Below are 16,594 nucleotides of genomic sequence, written 5' to 3' on the forward strand. Positions count from 1 at the left end.
ATAAGACACACATTTTGGGAAATCCCCATGAAAGTTAAAAGGAGAAAAGTGATTGGTTAAAACTTTTTTTAGAAAAACACTGTTGACCAATCACACCTCGGGTTTAATCTTAGGTGCAGTGTTGAGCGAATTTAGTGGACGATTTAAACTACACCAGCATGCATGACATATCGGACTTCTGAAACACGGCTTAAACACCTCGTAAATAATCCTAAGCTAATATTTTTTATTAAGAGTAATTACTGCTGAATGATTCCAGTCGTCATTCCACCCGCTGCAAGGTATTTTATCGAAAATACGGAGTGTTTTCACTAGTATTACGCATGTTACCCCTAATGTAATACATGTATGGTACGACTTAACATTTGAAAAAGAAATTATTTATTTCCTGTAAGTTTTGAAATTTGTAGAGATATGCATCTATGTTGTACATGATTTTTTTTATATTGAATATTATGTTTCTCATACACAACAATTTTTATTCAAATCATAAAAAACTGTTCACGGTAGCTCAGTCGGTAGAGCGCTCGATCCGTAATCGGGAGGTCGTGAGTTCGAATCTCGGCCGCGACAGACCTGAGTCGATAAAAAATGGGTAGCAACTGTTCCTTCGCCATGCGCTCGGCACTTTGAAGTGAAAGTTGCGGGTCCTTCGGATGAGACCTTAAAAACCGAGGCCCCGTGTCACGGCAGGCGTTTGCACGATATAGAGATCACCATATACCGGTGAAGGGCTTCAAATTTTGACATTTACTCGGCACTCAGGGCCATTGATGAGTGAGGGATCTTTATCGTGCCAACGCCTGCCGTGACACGGGGCCTCGGTTTTTAAGGTCTCATCCGAAGGACCCGCAACTTTCACTTCAAAGTGCCGAGCGCATGGCGAAAGAACAGTTGCTTCCCATTTTTTATCGACTCAGGTCAGTAGCGGCCGAGATTCGAACTCATGGAGCAAGCGCTCTACCGACTGAGCTACCGTGAACGGTCGTCTGCTCTAGAGTCGCGAAGTAAGGAGTTGATCCTTACGTCGCGGGGTCGAATCCCACTGTGGGATGTGGAGACCGGTCCTTCGGATGAGACCGTATAAACCGAGGCCCCGTGTCGTAGTAGGTGCTGGCACGAAAAAGATCCCTCACTGCTCAATGGCCGTAAGTGCCGAGTATAGGACAAAATTCGCAGCTCTCCACTGGCAAGTGGTGGTGTCTCCATATGAGTGAAAAATTCTCGAGAGGGACGTTAAACAACATACAAACAAATATTGACATTTATTTTTTCGTTTTAAAATGCTAACAGATGCTTTAGATGAAGATGGCTGTGTCTGTGGACTCATGTCTATTTACAAGAAAAGCTGAGCGTTTCTCAAACAGTTGTCATTTTCATCATAACAAAGCACATGGTGTCAATTCTGGATCGATGGTGGCATCACTTTCAACAATCGAGGGAGCAACTGTGGAGTCGGTGCTACTGGTACTTTCACTTTCCGTCAAATTTTTCAGTTCTGTTACTGTCAACATCAGATGGATTCATTACTTCTGGTCTTTTACAAGTACCTGCATGACTAGCATGCACTATACAAACTTCAAATTTGCACTCAATTTCCTCTCTGTTTAGTTCTTCAAAAACATTTGAACTTGGAAGTATTATAACATAATTATTATATATATATCTTTGTAAAATAGAATCCTTGTCATTGGTACAAATATTGAATTGACTGTTGTTAGCATTTTCATATAAAGGTGGTATGTGTACACATAAGGGAGTGTCAAAATGAGGAGATTTAAGCCATACATATCTCTCCATTCTTTCTGAAACAATACATGTAAAACGGACTATATTCAAGAACGATAACTCTTTTTAACACTTCTTATTGACAAGAAAATGCAATGTCGGTTTTTATTTGAGTGCATATTTTAGCTTATTCTTTTACAATATATTAAACTACAATTAAATGCAATTTATTTTGTATTGTTCTTTACACAAAGCACAAAAAGGAACGAACGAGTAGAAAAAAAATCAGGTTAAAACTTAAACGGGGGGTGTAGTCCGATATATATTTTAAGTGAAATTTTCGCTCATTAAGATTTGTTTAAACTTATAGTTTACCAAATGTGCTGCACATAAAAATAGAGGTCACCTCAGAAAGTGGTGAATTATATTATGAACGACATACCTTGCGAAGTCATGAAATTTTGCACATGTTCTAAAAAAGTTCCGGTTATGAGTTATCGTTCATAACATCGAACCCTAGCGGCAGTTGAAAGGCCTACATATTAAAAATATGCCCCACCTCCCCAGTAGATGCCATTTTAGAAATGCACCATAGAGTCTCAAGAAGCAGTTTTTGTGGTTGCATGGTTTCTTATGGTCCCAATCCTCGTAATGAAATGGACTCATAAACATTTCTTAAGTTTTAAGCGGTTAATTTGTGATCTATTTGTGCACGTCCATAGTACGCCTTAACAATGCTGCTTGACGTTTTACCTACAATTGAAAAATCTTGACCTTGAACTGTCATATGGAGGCATCAGTGTTTCACATACAGATTCAGTCCGAAATATCTGACGTTTTTCAGGCGTTTTTCACGATTTTGATATTTTAACAGGAAAACGTCAGAGCCGGCGCCATTAAGAAAAGTGGAAATTCGCCGCCTCCAACAAGAGGCGACATTCTTGAGTCGGTTTTCGATATACTCGAACCGAATTAAATGTCTAACTTACATCCTATCAACAGTACAATGCTTCTAGTACTTAACGAATATCGTTTTTATTGTTCCTTTATAATAAAAATTGTCTGGTGAAAACATTTTATCAAACTGACGAGGTTTGCTTAATTTCGTGCATTTTGAAATCTCTCGAGACGTCCATCGAAATGTGGAGTGATATTTTCTTTTAAGCAATATTGGTGAGAACTAGAAGCATTGTGCTATTAATAAATTGTGAGTTTGACATTTAATTCGATTTGCAAATATCGAAAATCGAGTTCAGTTGGGGCGGCGAAATTCCCACTTATGTAATATTCATAATAAACGCCTTGAAAACGTCAAGGAGGGGGGGGGGGGTCATATGCAATATATTTTTATGTGTATTAGAAGAATAATTTATGAAACAATTACACACACACACATGTAGGTCTTACATTGAATTTGGATTCTACAATGCTAATTAAACTATATTCAATTAAAACCCCGTGATTAAATTCCATACCGAAAGCATAAAGTGGGGAACTATATTTTGTTGCGGGAGGTTTTTTTTTTTAAGAAGAAAATGATCAGTTTTCTCTTTCAAAGTATTTACAGTATTGTTAAGTTTGGATTCCTTATTTTACATGTAGCATGCACAGAGTTATTTTATGCAGTGACATATTTTATGCTGGTCCTAAATTAAGTAATATATTAAATGAACTGTCATGATTTCTATCATCATATTTGACAAAAACAGCAAATATATTTTGAAAGTCCTGGAAAAAAAAATAACCCATTTTAAGCTTAAAATTAACACTTTATTAGTAATATCTAAAAATTTACATTACAGACCCCCACTTTTAATTTTCTTTTCTGAATATATAAGAAAACTTTTAAATTAACCATTCTGCTTTAATTCAGAAACAGTCATTACTTTTAAATGATTTTATTGCTTGTTAATCTTTAATGCCAGAAAAATGAGTGCAGAAAGGTCAAATAATTGACTATGCGAAGTACTTTAAAACTTTTTTATAGTCACAAATTTTAATGTGAGAATTCAAGATGAAAAAAAAGTCTTTGTATGTGCCCATAATTTATTTGCATTAAAAAAATATTAGAGGAAAGACTTTGAAAAATTGATTTATGTGTTAGACGTAATTTTTGTTTGCTTGTTTGTGGTCCCTCTGGATAATTCTTCACTCATATGGGGACGCCGCCACTTGCCGGTGGAGAGCTGCAAATTTTGACCTATGCTTGGCACTTAGGGCCATTGAGCAGTGAGGGATCTTTTTCGTGCCAGCACCTACTGTGAGACGGGACCTCGGTTTATACGATCTCATCCGAGGGACCGGTCTCCAGGTCCCACAGTGGGATTCGAACCCGCGACGTAAGGATCAACTCCTTGTGTTAGACTTAATTACATTGCAAAAAGGTTATATTGAATGTTCCGTAGCACCAAAAGAAGCATATTGACCCGCATTTTTTGTTTTACTTTTTAGTTAAGCTATGTGTATAGATTCTAAAAATATACTTGATAAAAAATCTCATTACTCTTGTTAATAGGAACCATGTTCCTTAACAATAGTTACATCCATTCATATGTCGACTCGATATATCCCAGTGAATTGAAAAAAAAAAAAACACCACAGAGTCTGACAAGACTGTTTCATATTTTGATTCTTTACTAGAAAAAGGCGTTAATGGTAACCTAACAACAAAACTTTATTTTAAACGTGATGAATTCAACTTTTCTATCTTCAACTTTCCTTATTTATGTAGCATTATACCTTTAACACCTGCATATGGAGTTAATGTCTCCCAGTTGATTCATACTCAAGAGCATGCTCTACGTAGGAACGATTTCTAAAACGAGGCAACCTATTGACAAACAAGTTGATGAACAAGGATATCAACTGTCTCTTTCGAAGTTAATATTTCGAAAGTTCTATGGTCGATACAATGAGTTTGTCAGCAAATACAATCAATCATTAAGTCGAATGCAGAGGGACGATTTTTATACTAATAGTAAGGCCATTATTTTATAATTGTTTTCAGACTTTTTTTTTTAATTCAACTAATGTAAACATATCACCTGTTATAACATAAAATAACTAGAAGACTAGCTTAGATGAAATAAATAAAATGATAATTCACTGAATACTCATTTCTCTCCTTTTTAGCTCTACTGGTCAGAGACCAGAAGAGCTTATGCGATAGTAAGGTGTCCGTCCGTCTGTAAACAATTTTTCAAAACGCTACTCCTCCTACAGTTTTGGTCTGATTTCAATATAACTTGCCACACAAGTAGACTACACTAAGATACATAATTCTGTGTATCGGTTTTTAATTTCGATGAACGGTGTTGCCATGGTTACTAAAAATAGAGATTTCTGGGAAATACCTTCAAAACGCTACTCCTCCTACAGTTTTGGTCTGATTTCAATAAAACTTGGCACACAAGTAGACTACACAAAGATACATAATTCTGTGTATCGGTTTTTGATTTCGATGAACGGTGTTGTCATGGTTACTAAAAATAGAAGTTTCCTTGAAAAACTTTCAAAACGCTACTCCTCCTACAGTTTTGATCTGATTTCAATAAAACTTGGCATATAAATAGACTACACTAAGATACATAATTCTGTGTATCAGTTTTTGATTTCGTTGAACGGTGTCGTCATGATTATTAAAAATAGAAATAGAAACATAATTATGTACATCGGTTTTTTTCGATTTCGATGAATGGAGTTGCCATGGTTACTAAAAATAGAAATGTCCTTGAGATACTTTCAAAAAACTACTCCTCCTACAGTTTTGATCTGATTTCAATATAACTTGGCATACAAGTAGACTAAACTAAGATGCATAATTGTCCTTATTGTTTTTTTTGATTTTGTTGAATGATGTTGCCATGGTTACTAAAATCGAAATTTCTGTAAAATTCTTTCAAATGGCTACTCTTCCTATTAGTATCAGTATTAGTCTGATTGCAATAAATCTTGCCACAAAAAGAGACTAAACCAAGGATCACCATTCCATTTATTGCTGTTGCAAAGTTTCAAGTCCAAGTGCTACTTTTATCTTCCTTCGTTATAAGTACAAACCAGTAGAGCTACAGTCTCGTCAGAGACTTCTGGTTTTACATAGTAGTTACATTGTAGTTGATATTAAATTAAAAATTGGTTATATATGGTAAAGCCATTAATGGCACTGTATTAAATGTACACGTAATTTTTTTTGGAACAGATGTACTAGTATTGATTTGATCACAAGACTTCACAGTCATTTTCCTTATTGTCAAATAAATCTGTTGGAAAAAGCTCGAAACTTTTAGAATTTACTCTTGAAAGAATCTGGTCAAATTTCATCATCGAAGTCTTGCGACATAAAAGCTGGGTCCACTGGTGTACTACTGGCTGCTGGCTTTGGAACTTTTCTCAAGGCACACGGAATGTCAGCTCTAAGATTTTTGCTTGTGGTATCTGACATGAGTTTCTTTGTGGAAGAATCGGTAGACCCTGATGATAAATAATAAAATTTATTTGTAAATTTAAATAATGATATATGCATTCCATGAAATATTTGTGTGATTTTATCTCAGACACTCTCACTTAACAGAGTAATAAGTTCTAAGGCGTGATTCGGCTTTATGCCCTGTAACAGCCATGATGTACCTGCTGGGAAGCTGTGCTTTACCTAGGATGCAGACTGCTGTTGCGCGCAGTGAATGATTTGTATATCTCCTTCACAGCCCTGCCTTTTCACTTATCTTTGCCATTATACTTCCCAATGTATTGTGACCTGAAGGGGTGTTGTCGTTCCAAACACCAGTAGCATCTTTTGAGTTTCTTTTAGCGACGTTAAAAAAATGCTGAACACTGAGGATCCATGTTTCTTCTAAAACATGAAAGTTATGACTGAACACATGTGATCATCTGTAAGATGAAATTGACATAAATTCAAGACTTTGTCTCTTTCCAGATTTGTGAGAGTACAAATTATTAATATTACAGTATTAATTAAATTTATAACCTGGTTTGGCATACATTCTGCCTTCAGCTGCGTTTCTGTCATTTTGAAGATTTTTTGTTAGCTTGTCGTTAACCATGTAGACATGTATACATTTTCTCTGACGTCCCTGGTTGCTGCAAAATCGAGGTCCACAAAAGCTTTTTCTAAAAGCTTAATGTTCAAATCCTCCTTTGCCTTCACGTTACAAATCTTTACATACGCAATCAAAAACTCTTTGATTCTTTAAAATCTTGTCCATTTATATCGACATCAATCGTAATGTCTGAGGAAATTTGTTCAGGCGGTGTCGTATGGCTATAAAACTACTCTTTTTAGACTGTTCTCTGTTTTCTTGTCGAACATCTGGATAAAATTTTGGCAGGCTTAATTTGAGGAGGGATTCTTGTCAGGTTTCTGACTAGATGAAATATTCAAAGTATATTTGCTTATATGTTTTATATATTTAGATGTTAGAGATTTAAAAGATCACATTTTTCTTTCCTTATCACAATTGTACAACTTTAAATAGAAATGGTAAACAGAGTTTGAAATCTAGCAGGGACTATATTTTTGGCGGAATGGCGGCGTATGAAAATATCTTCTTTTCTGCCTCTCAAAATAATTATAGAACAATGAATTTAGTTATAATTTTTACACAATCAAAGACTTGAAGAACATTTTTAAATGTAAGTTAAATTAATAATAAGGGACTAAAGTTTTAAAATATATCAAATAAATATGATTTTCCAAACAAACTTCAATTATGTTAGCTTTTAAAAGCTTCCAATCTAACTTCAGATTTGAGCCAAAAATCCGTAAAAAGTGTTTTTTCTCTCTTAATAAACGGTCAAAACTTTTTGTTTTTATATCATTTTGTATCTTTATGTGACAACTTTACCATATGTGAAAATAATAAAAATTTAAATATAGGAAGCATATAAAAATAACTAAAATGTCTTAAAATTTTTGGAAAAATAGAGAAAATTCGGATTAGCCAATATCCATTTTAGTTAAATTATTTATGTCAATTTGGTAATATCTTATAGACCCTATATGATAATATCTCTTTATGCAAAAAGAACAACATTTAATTTATTGAAATAGAAGTAGGCATCGCATAATTGGCAACAGTAATTTTTTATTCTTAATGTCCGGAGAAAAGGTACTGACCTTGACTTGACCTTGCCTCTAATATAAAACGGTCAAATTTAATCTAATTGATACCATCACTTCGTGATATTGTCTTCTTGATTCTGTGAAAATTTCATTGATTTTTAAATTTAAGAAATAAGTGTTCTTATGAGAAGAATCCCTCCTTAATGATGATAAATTAAACTCCTCAAATGCCTTACTTTTTCCTTTTGCACTCAAATATGACCTGAGTAATCTTATAGCTGATGTGTTTAGCCTTGTATTTGAGGAATCTTTTTCCAGCAATTTTGATCCCCCATTGTAGCCCCTACCTACCCCGGGGGTCATGATTTGAACAAATTTGAAACTACACTACTTGAGGATGATTCCATATCAATATGACTAATTTTGGCTTTGTTGTTCTTGAGAAGAAGATTTTTAAAGATTTTCCCTATATATTCCTATGTAAAACTTTATCCCCCATTGTGGCCCCACCCTACCCCCAGGGGTCATGATTTGAACAAACTGGAATCTACACTACCTGAGGATGACTCCATATCAATATGACTAATTGTGGCTTTGTTGTTCTTGAGAAGAAGATTTTTAAAGAATTTTCCTATATATTCCTATGTAAAAATTTGATCCCCCATTGTAGCCCCTACCTACCCCCAGGGGTCATGATTTGAACTAATTTGAATCTACACTACCTGAGGATGATTCCATATCAATATGACTAATTGTGGCTTTGTTGTTCTTGAGAATATTCCATATATGGAATATATTCCATATATATGACTATGCTTTGTTGTTCTTGAGAAGAAGATTTTTAAAGATTTTCCCTATATATTCCTATGTAAAACTTTGATCCCCCATTGTGGCCCAACCCTACCCCCGGGGGTCATGATTTGAACAAACTTGAATCTACACTATGTAATGAAGGTTTCACATAAGTATAAACTTTTCTGGCTCAATGGTTCTTGAGAAGAAGATTTTTAAAAGATGACACCAAATTTTCACCAATTCTTAATTATCTCCCCTTGGAAGGGGGCGTGGCCCTTCATTTGAACAAATTTGAACCCCCTTCACCCAAGGATGCTTTGTGGCAAGTTTGGTTGAAATTGGTCCAGTGGTTCTGGAGAAGAAGTCGAAAATGTGAAAAGTTTACAGACGGACGGACAGACAGACAGACGGACTACAGACAAAATGTGATCAGAAAAGCTCACTTGAGCTTTCAGCTCAGGTGAGCTAAAAAAGTAGAAGGGGTTTTGGGGTTCCTCTCCTAACAGGATATTGAAGGGGAATACCAAAATAACCAGGAAATTACGTCATAATAGGCGGAGAAATTCGACGACCCCCTTAGGTCTTAGGAACAACCTTCATTGCCCTGCCTGACTGTTTAAACTACCTCTGCCCAAAACCTCATTGATGTCACGTAATAGATGCGAGAGTCCGAAACCAATATTTTCTCGATTCTAACTTTACCAGCAGTGGCATGGACTTTCAATGTTCCTATATTGTGTTATTAATAAGTTTCAAAATATTCAGTCTGCTCTTAGATGCAATTTTTTAATGACGGGTTTGCGAAGGTATGCACTTTAGTTAAAGGTCCCATTGAAAGTTCATTTTACCTTTTTGGGTAGGGTGAGGGGTATTTAAAAAAAAATTAAAATATCTTATGAAAGGACATAGAAGAGTTAATGACAGTTTAAGTCCGCCGTACACTTCATTTTAGTTTCGGTTTGATTGATAGGAACTCTTTGATTTTCTGGAAATGTATTGTACGATGATGTCTTAATTTAATGCTGCTGTCTCTCCGTTCTGAGTGGACTTCACATTGTGTACGGAAACAAATACAACTATCAACCGTAAGTTTCCTTAATAATAATATATGAAAACTGTGAATACATAAATACGAAAATATTTACAATGTGAAACTTCGGGTTCATAATTATACATGCAAGAAGACAACTACATATGTCATTGAAGTATTATATTTTCAGTTGAAACAATTGTATTTCTATGTTCATGTTTTTTTTTAATGCATTTTTTGTATCTCAATATTATTTTTTTCTGTCGTTAATGTTGATTTAAAAAAAAAAAAATCATTAATCTAAATTTAGAACATGTCATTTTCCAGTTCCTAAATTTAGATACCTCGGATTTGAAATATTAATAGAATCGCCATGATGATTTTGAATAACTGCACGCATCTAATTGTGTTCATTTTAAATTACAAAACAAGACAAAATTATTTGATATACTAGTAGTTTTAAACTAAAAATGTGTTTCAGTTCAGTCAAATTAGTCAAAAATAAAGTCAACATCAGAGATATTGCAACACGAAGTTTTTTTGTGCATCTATACTTATAAATTAATAAATTTTGCAAATAAACTCCGAAACGGGTGCACCAGAGTTCTTACTTACTCCCCTAACAATACACTAGATACATGCTGATGTCCGTAAACTATATTTAGATTTCACTCGCATAGTAAGTATCGTACATTAAATTAAAAGTCTACTTTCATTTTCTATAAACAGCCATGAAATAGCTAAAACGTGAGTACGGTGGCGTTTCCGGTTGGCGGATCTAAGTTACTGGCAATTTTTAATGAAACTGACAACAAGCAATCGTTCATTTATTACATAAAACGTCACCACTGAATTATTCAATCAATACTCGATTTAAATGATATAAAAGAAATAAGTTGTGATAACCGATTAAGAAGGGAAATGTGCAAAATAGTTTCGTCATTCACTGATCTTTATATTGACGGAAGCTTCTAGAACATCATATAGCATCGAGCCCGATGTTAAGAAAAAAACGAGGCGATTATAGCTACATGACCATAAAAAAAGCTTTTGTGTAAATGGTCATAAAGAAATAATGGTAAATCACTAATAACGCTGTAAGTTGTGAATATAATTCTATATCGAAAGACTATTACATATACATGTATGTAGTAGGTTTTCCTAATAAATTTATCGGTAAAATTTGTATATATTCCTTACTGAGAGCATCGTGGCAATTTGTACTTCGTAATAAACTTGCTTACATGAAAAGAGAAAATTAATGAATAATGTATTGTTCAAATACAATTAAAGATGTAAAATTTTGCGCTTTAATCAATGCACAGTTCATTTCTGAATACAATCTTTTATAGCTGCAATAATGTAGCCCTCTCCTTTTTTTTGAGGAGGGGGGGGGCAAAGAGAGAGAGAGAGGCCAGAAAAAATCAGATCAAAAAAAAAAAAAAAAAAAAAAAAAATCGGAAAGGGCTACATTATTGCAGCTTAGTCTTTTGTATCAAATACTCAGCCTATTCATAGTTCATAGGGCGTTAAAAGCTAATTTTTACACAGGTACTTGGTTCTTGGTTTATAAATATGTATGTACCTTATTGATAGGTGAAAAAAGTAAAGTACATTTTTACATATCAATAAGGTACAAACATGTTTATAAACCAAGACCAAAGTACCTGTGAATTTTTACCCCCCCCCCCCAATCATGTGCATATTCGTTGCTTTTATCCTTGACGGAAATGAAATAAGAGCATCTGAAGTACAATATCCATAACATAGTATAACAGGTTTCATGATAAACGTCAATTAATGAAATTGTTATTTTTCAAGTTTAAAAAACAAAAACAAAAAAAAAAAACAAACAAAAAAAACGGGGGGGGGGGGGGGTTGGTTGGATAGGTAAATCTACATTATGCGGGATTTTGAACAAAGTATTTGTTCCTGCTATAAGCAGGGACCTATATACTAATATATAGGTTCCTGCTATAAGCCTGTAGGCTGTCAGTAGGCATATTTTCTGTCGGTAGTGTATGAATTCAATTCCCCGCGCTTGCGCGGGATTTCATCTAGTTCAATTAGATATATATTGAAGTATCCTTCTCATAATTTGTTTTACTGTAGCTTGTGCACAAATCCTTATTTGTGGGGTAAAATCAGTGATTTTGAATACAAATAAGGGGAAAAAATTGTATTTTATTTATTAAATTCAGTACTCCTTTGAAGTCATATTAAATGCTTTTGTTTATTAACCTCTATCGATTATAATATTTATCAATTGTAAATTATTTACATGACATGTAGAAATTTAGAAATACCAGGGTCCTTGAATTCCCACATTACATTGTAAAAGACATGTCCATCTCTTAAATAGTGTGTCAAAACAATTATATCCTGAGTAATACAAATTATACAACAGGTGTATAAAGATTTTCAAAATAATCGACATATACGTACAATCAACATTCATCTTATACCAACTTTATTATTATTTTTTGTTTTAAAAGTGTGCAAAGCTGTATCATATTGAATATGCTGTCAAAATTTGTATCCCTTTTTCACAACTGAAGATTAAATTAAACATAAAATGATCGTATAAAATTATTATCATTATTTTATAGATCCATTTCATTAAAAAAGACGAAATTGAGACCAAATTAGATAAAGCTGTGCAGTTAAATATAGTCCTGGGTATATACTTAATAAATGTTGATGATATTGTATGTCTTGATTGCTCTAGTATGATAAGTTCGAAATATCCCCATCTGCCTCTTTTTTGTCTAATTCCTCGATCTCATGGAAGTCGCTTGAAGAGTTACTGCAATTCCCGAGGAATTCGCCACACCAGTTTGAACAATCTAAGCCAGATTTTCGACATGTGCATTTCTTTGTATCACAGTTGAGTTTGATTGATTGATTGCATGTTGTTTAACGTCCCTCTGGAGAATTTTTCACTCATATGGAGACGCCACCACTTGGCGGTGGAGAGCTGCAAATTTTGTCCTATACTCGGCACTTACGGCCATTGAGCAGTGAGGGATCTTTTTCGTGCCAGCACCTACTACGACACGGGACCTCGGCTTATACGGTCTCATCCGAAGGACCGGTCTCCACGACCCACAGTGGGATTCGAACTCGCGACTTAAGGATCAACTCCTTACTTCGCGACTCTAGAGCAGACGCTCTAACCACTGCGCCACGCGGGCGACCAGTTGAGTTTGAAGTTACATATGATTTTCATAAGATTTTCTGGCGCAGGTGGAAGTAACATCTTTATTGGCAAACAATTTTCATTCTCTATGCACCAACCCCAATCTTTTACAGCAAGTGCAGTTTCTCCTTTCCAAACTTGACATTGTACGTATGTGGTAAGGCTATGAAATCGTGCTGCATCTACTGTTAGAGGCAAAGTTTGACTGAAACTGGTGGTCCTCTGTTCACTGTCAGTTTTGTTGTAAATGTTTGCCATCTTAACACTTGTAGCCTTTCTAAAGAAATGCCTGCATATAAACATGACAAGACTTCCTCTCCAGCTTTGATAACCTTGTCCTTTGTTGAGCCTTTGGACATGAAGACGAAATACCTCCATATATACATGACAACACTTCCCCTCCGGTTTTGATAACCTTGGCCTTTGTTGAGCCTTTGGACATGAAGATTTCCCCCTGCTTTCTCAAGTATTCATTTGTAATAATTTTATTTAGAGCAAGGCATTTCCCGATGCCAAAAGCCTGGAGGTCGAATCACATTCAGTGATTGCATCAATAAAAGGGGACAAAGAGTACATCTTCATAGTGCTGACGTGTTCTATTCATATCCCATTTTTCTGCTTACCTTAGCAGAGCAAAAAACAAACTGTTTGTGTTGACTTTTTACAAAATGACACCAAAGGACTAGAATATCCGTGTCTTCCCCAGTCACAGTGGTTTGTGTAGTCTCAGTCGACGCAAGAGAAGGGAAGACTTCACAGCCTCGCATAGAAATCCTTGGTTGTCAAAAATTGCAGGAGGAATGCTTGCAAGTTCATATTTAAGTAATTCTGAGCTGTCCTTGACATGTTCCTCTCCTGCTATCACCAGTCGTTGGAAATTAGTTGAGGGTCTATCTGTATTTTGATCTCTTCATTGCCATTTGCTTCTTTACCAATTTTCTTCGCACTAAGTGATGTTACTTGCTCCTTTCGTTTGTTTGTAAAATCTATTACATGTTTTTGCAACATCTTTTCTAAGATTTTCCATCAATGCCTTTAGCGTCATCTACATTGGCATTTGTATCTGCTGTTTCACGAGTCTCAATGTTTCTGAGAGTAAGGTCGTCAAAGAGTAAATGGGTCATCCTATCTGAGAAACACCTGTAGAATGTTGATAACATGACACTCGCTTTTTATCCTAGTTCTTGAACCCTCTTTATTCTGCTCACTTGCCTCATAATGCGTAGCTGTCAGGGTTTGCATAGCTTCATTAATTTCTGAGCAAGCCGGTATTGATAGTAGCCACAAAGTTCCCTGTGTAAGCCCTAAACCTCTCCTATGTGTCAATTCACCTACTGATTTGATGCTCTGCATACGAACTTGCTGTACTGCCAAATCGGAGGATATTCCTCCCCAGAAATGGTCAGTTCTTATGACATGGGGCCTTTGCAAAATAAAGTGTGAACATCTGAGCTGGTCTGTTTTAAGTTCTGAATCTGCGTTAGATAAATGTAAGCAGATTTGGTGTATAAGTTATGCCCTGCTGCTGCAAAGAAGGGAAGCATTTCCTCTATTGATTCCAAATGGCAGTGCGTTCAGCTAAAAGGAATTTTCTCAAAACTGACACCATCTCCATATAGATAAGCCATAATTTTGCTTTTCTTGACTTAAACGGAGCTTCTTTCTTGCTTGAAAAGTCTTCCTCGAGAATTTAGATCTGTTCACAATTTGCAAACTTATCAACAGACATCGATTGAATCAAAAGTTTATCAAATAATGTAAGAAACTTATTCTGAAATTCTTCAGCAGAATTAAAGTGTTCCGTCTGCTGCAGAAGTAGGAAGCCAACGGCCTTATCTACCAACAGATATCATCTGACAGCTCTGGAGACTGCTTTACCATTCAACATATGATAAAATTGGGTGCATATATGTTATACCAGTTCTCGAAATCCATACCTAGCCATGATGCATTCAATACTCCCAATAAAACTCATTTCTTTATGAAATGCACCCAGACGGATGACGATTAATTTCTCCTAGGTTTGAATCGCCCACAATTCAAACATTGCCTTCCAGTAAAGAGACTGGTCAGATGTTACGACCGGGACTTTACCATAAAGTCGTGCCTCAATAAACTTCAGTGTTGAATACACGCATGAAAGACCGCTAAGATTTAGATCTATAATTGGTAAAAACTTATTTGAAGACTTGCCAGCAATGTGTCCTTTTTCTGACCATCTGCATTGTAGCTGACCATCCAGGTTTTTCTTGTCGCTGAGGTCAAACTGCTTTCATCAGAAGATCTACTTTCAAACCAGAAAATAATGTTTTGATTGCTTATTTCTTGAATTGTTTCAATTTCAATTATATTAATTAGGCTTGAATGCCTTGGAATGAAATAAGAAATTTCTATGTGGCCGAGATTTGAAAGTTGACCTGATGATACATCTTGTCTTCTTATCAACAGTCCAAAGTAACCGGTAGGAGAAGGTGTAATGCACGATATCATTCCCATTTCATGGAAAGTATTTTTCCCATCTTTTATGTCAGTGTTCAATTTTATCCATTGAAATCAGGCTTTAAAAATCGCTAGATTTTCAAAAACGCATGAAAATGGATAAATGACCCTTATAACTTTCCATATGTTTAACATATAAAATTCAACATAAAAGATTGATAAAAGACCTTATTTTATTTGTAATCTTATTAATAAGATTACCATTTTTACTGTTTGTTTTTTTTTGTCTGTAAACATGTCCCCCCCCCCCCCCCCCGTAAAACAACAAAACCTTTGGTATGAATTTGTGAAATAACAATTCATAAAACCCATAAAAAGGAATTTTTGTTTCACGGGGTGGGGTGGGGGAGATGTTTTAAAAATATTTTCCGTTTTCCGTTAATTTCTATAGTGAAAAACGCGATTTTTACCAAAATTAAAGAGTTATCTCTCTTACTTTTCTCAGACAAGTTATGTTTTATGAAAATTCACGTAAATATCTATATAAATATAAAAAATCATTCAAATATGTTAACTTTTGAAATTTGACTTGGAGGTAGGCGGCAGAACAATACTATCGTTCGCAGTTCTTCAGGGACTGTAGGTCGCCCAACAGATTTTTGTATCTGGCAACTTGTGAGTGAAGAGAACTTTTTTCGGAAAAGCTTTGAGGGTTCTGAAATTTACACTGCAGACTTTGTGATAGACAGCATCAGCAGTACGCAAATCGCTAACTGATGCCAATCTTCTTTGGATTTCTCTTTGAAACCCTTTTGTCAAAACGGAATGCCATTTTCTCTACTTCAGCTTGTTTATCATGTTGGCAACAGTACAAACAGTTTTAAAAATCTAAATTATGCTGAGACCGCAGTTTGGAAGCAGTGGGGTTTGCCTCAAACTCTAACCTTCTTTTCATCATTTATTGGAAGCCGAAAAGTATAAATATACTTTTTTTTCAAGTTTACAGTTTAAAAAATTGCAAAAAGAGTAAATAAAATAAAATGTCACTGTTACTAATAATATATGAAGTCCTTAAAAACAGCTGCTAAAAAAGTCAATAAATTTAAATATTTCATAAATTCGCCGTTTTTAAAAATTATCTATCATCGATAAGAAATTGTACGATTCAGTATGGAATTCCATAGTGGATCAATGTTGTCATCAGTGTCTACAAATGATATCATGAGATGGTCAGAAAATGCATAATATTTATGAGATAAGACCATTTTATTTCTCAGTTTAAAAAAAAAATTGCATTTAATAATATGTTACATATTATGTTTCT

At 34.9% G+C, this 16,594-nt stretch overlaps 1 non-coding gene across 1 annotated transcript; it reads left to right on the forward strand.

Annotated features, from left to right (window-relative positions):
* The first annotated feature begins 499 nt into the window (after positions 1–499).
* On the forward strand, positions 500–573 carry Trnat-cgu (transfer RNA threonine (anticodon CGU)). Its single transcript has one exon. It is a non-coding gene; the product is annotated as a tRNA-Thr (tRNA).
* Positions 574–16,594: the final 16,021 nt, after the last annotated feature.

Source organism: Saccostrea echinata, unplaced genomic scaffold, assembly GCF_033153115.1.
Source record: "Saccostrea echinata isolate AGI-Se365-2 ecotype Australia unplaced genomic scaffold, CSIRO_AGI_Sech_v1 ptg000054l, whole genome shotgun sequence".
Classification (NCBI taxonomy): Eukaryota; Metazoa; Mollusca; class Bivalvia; order Ostreida; family Ostreidae; genus Saccostrea; species Saccostrea echinata.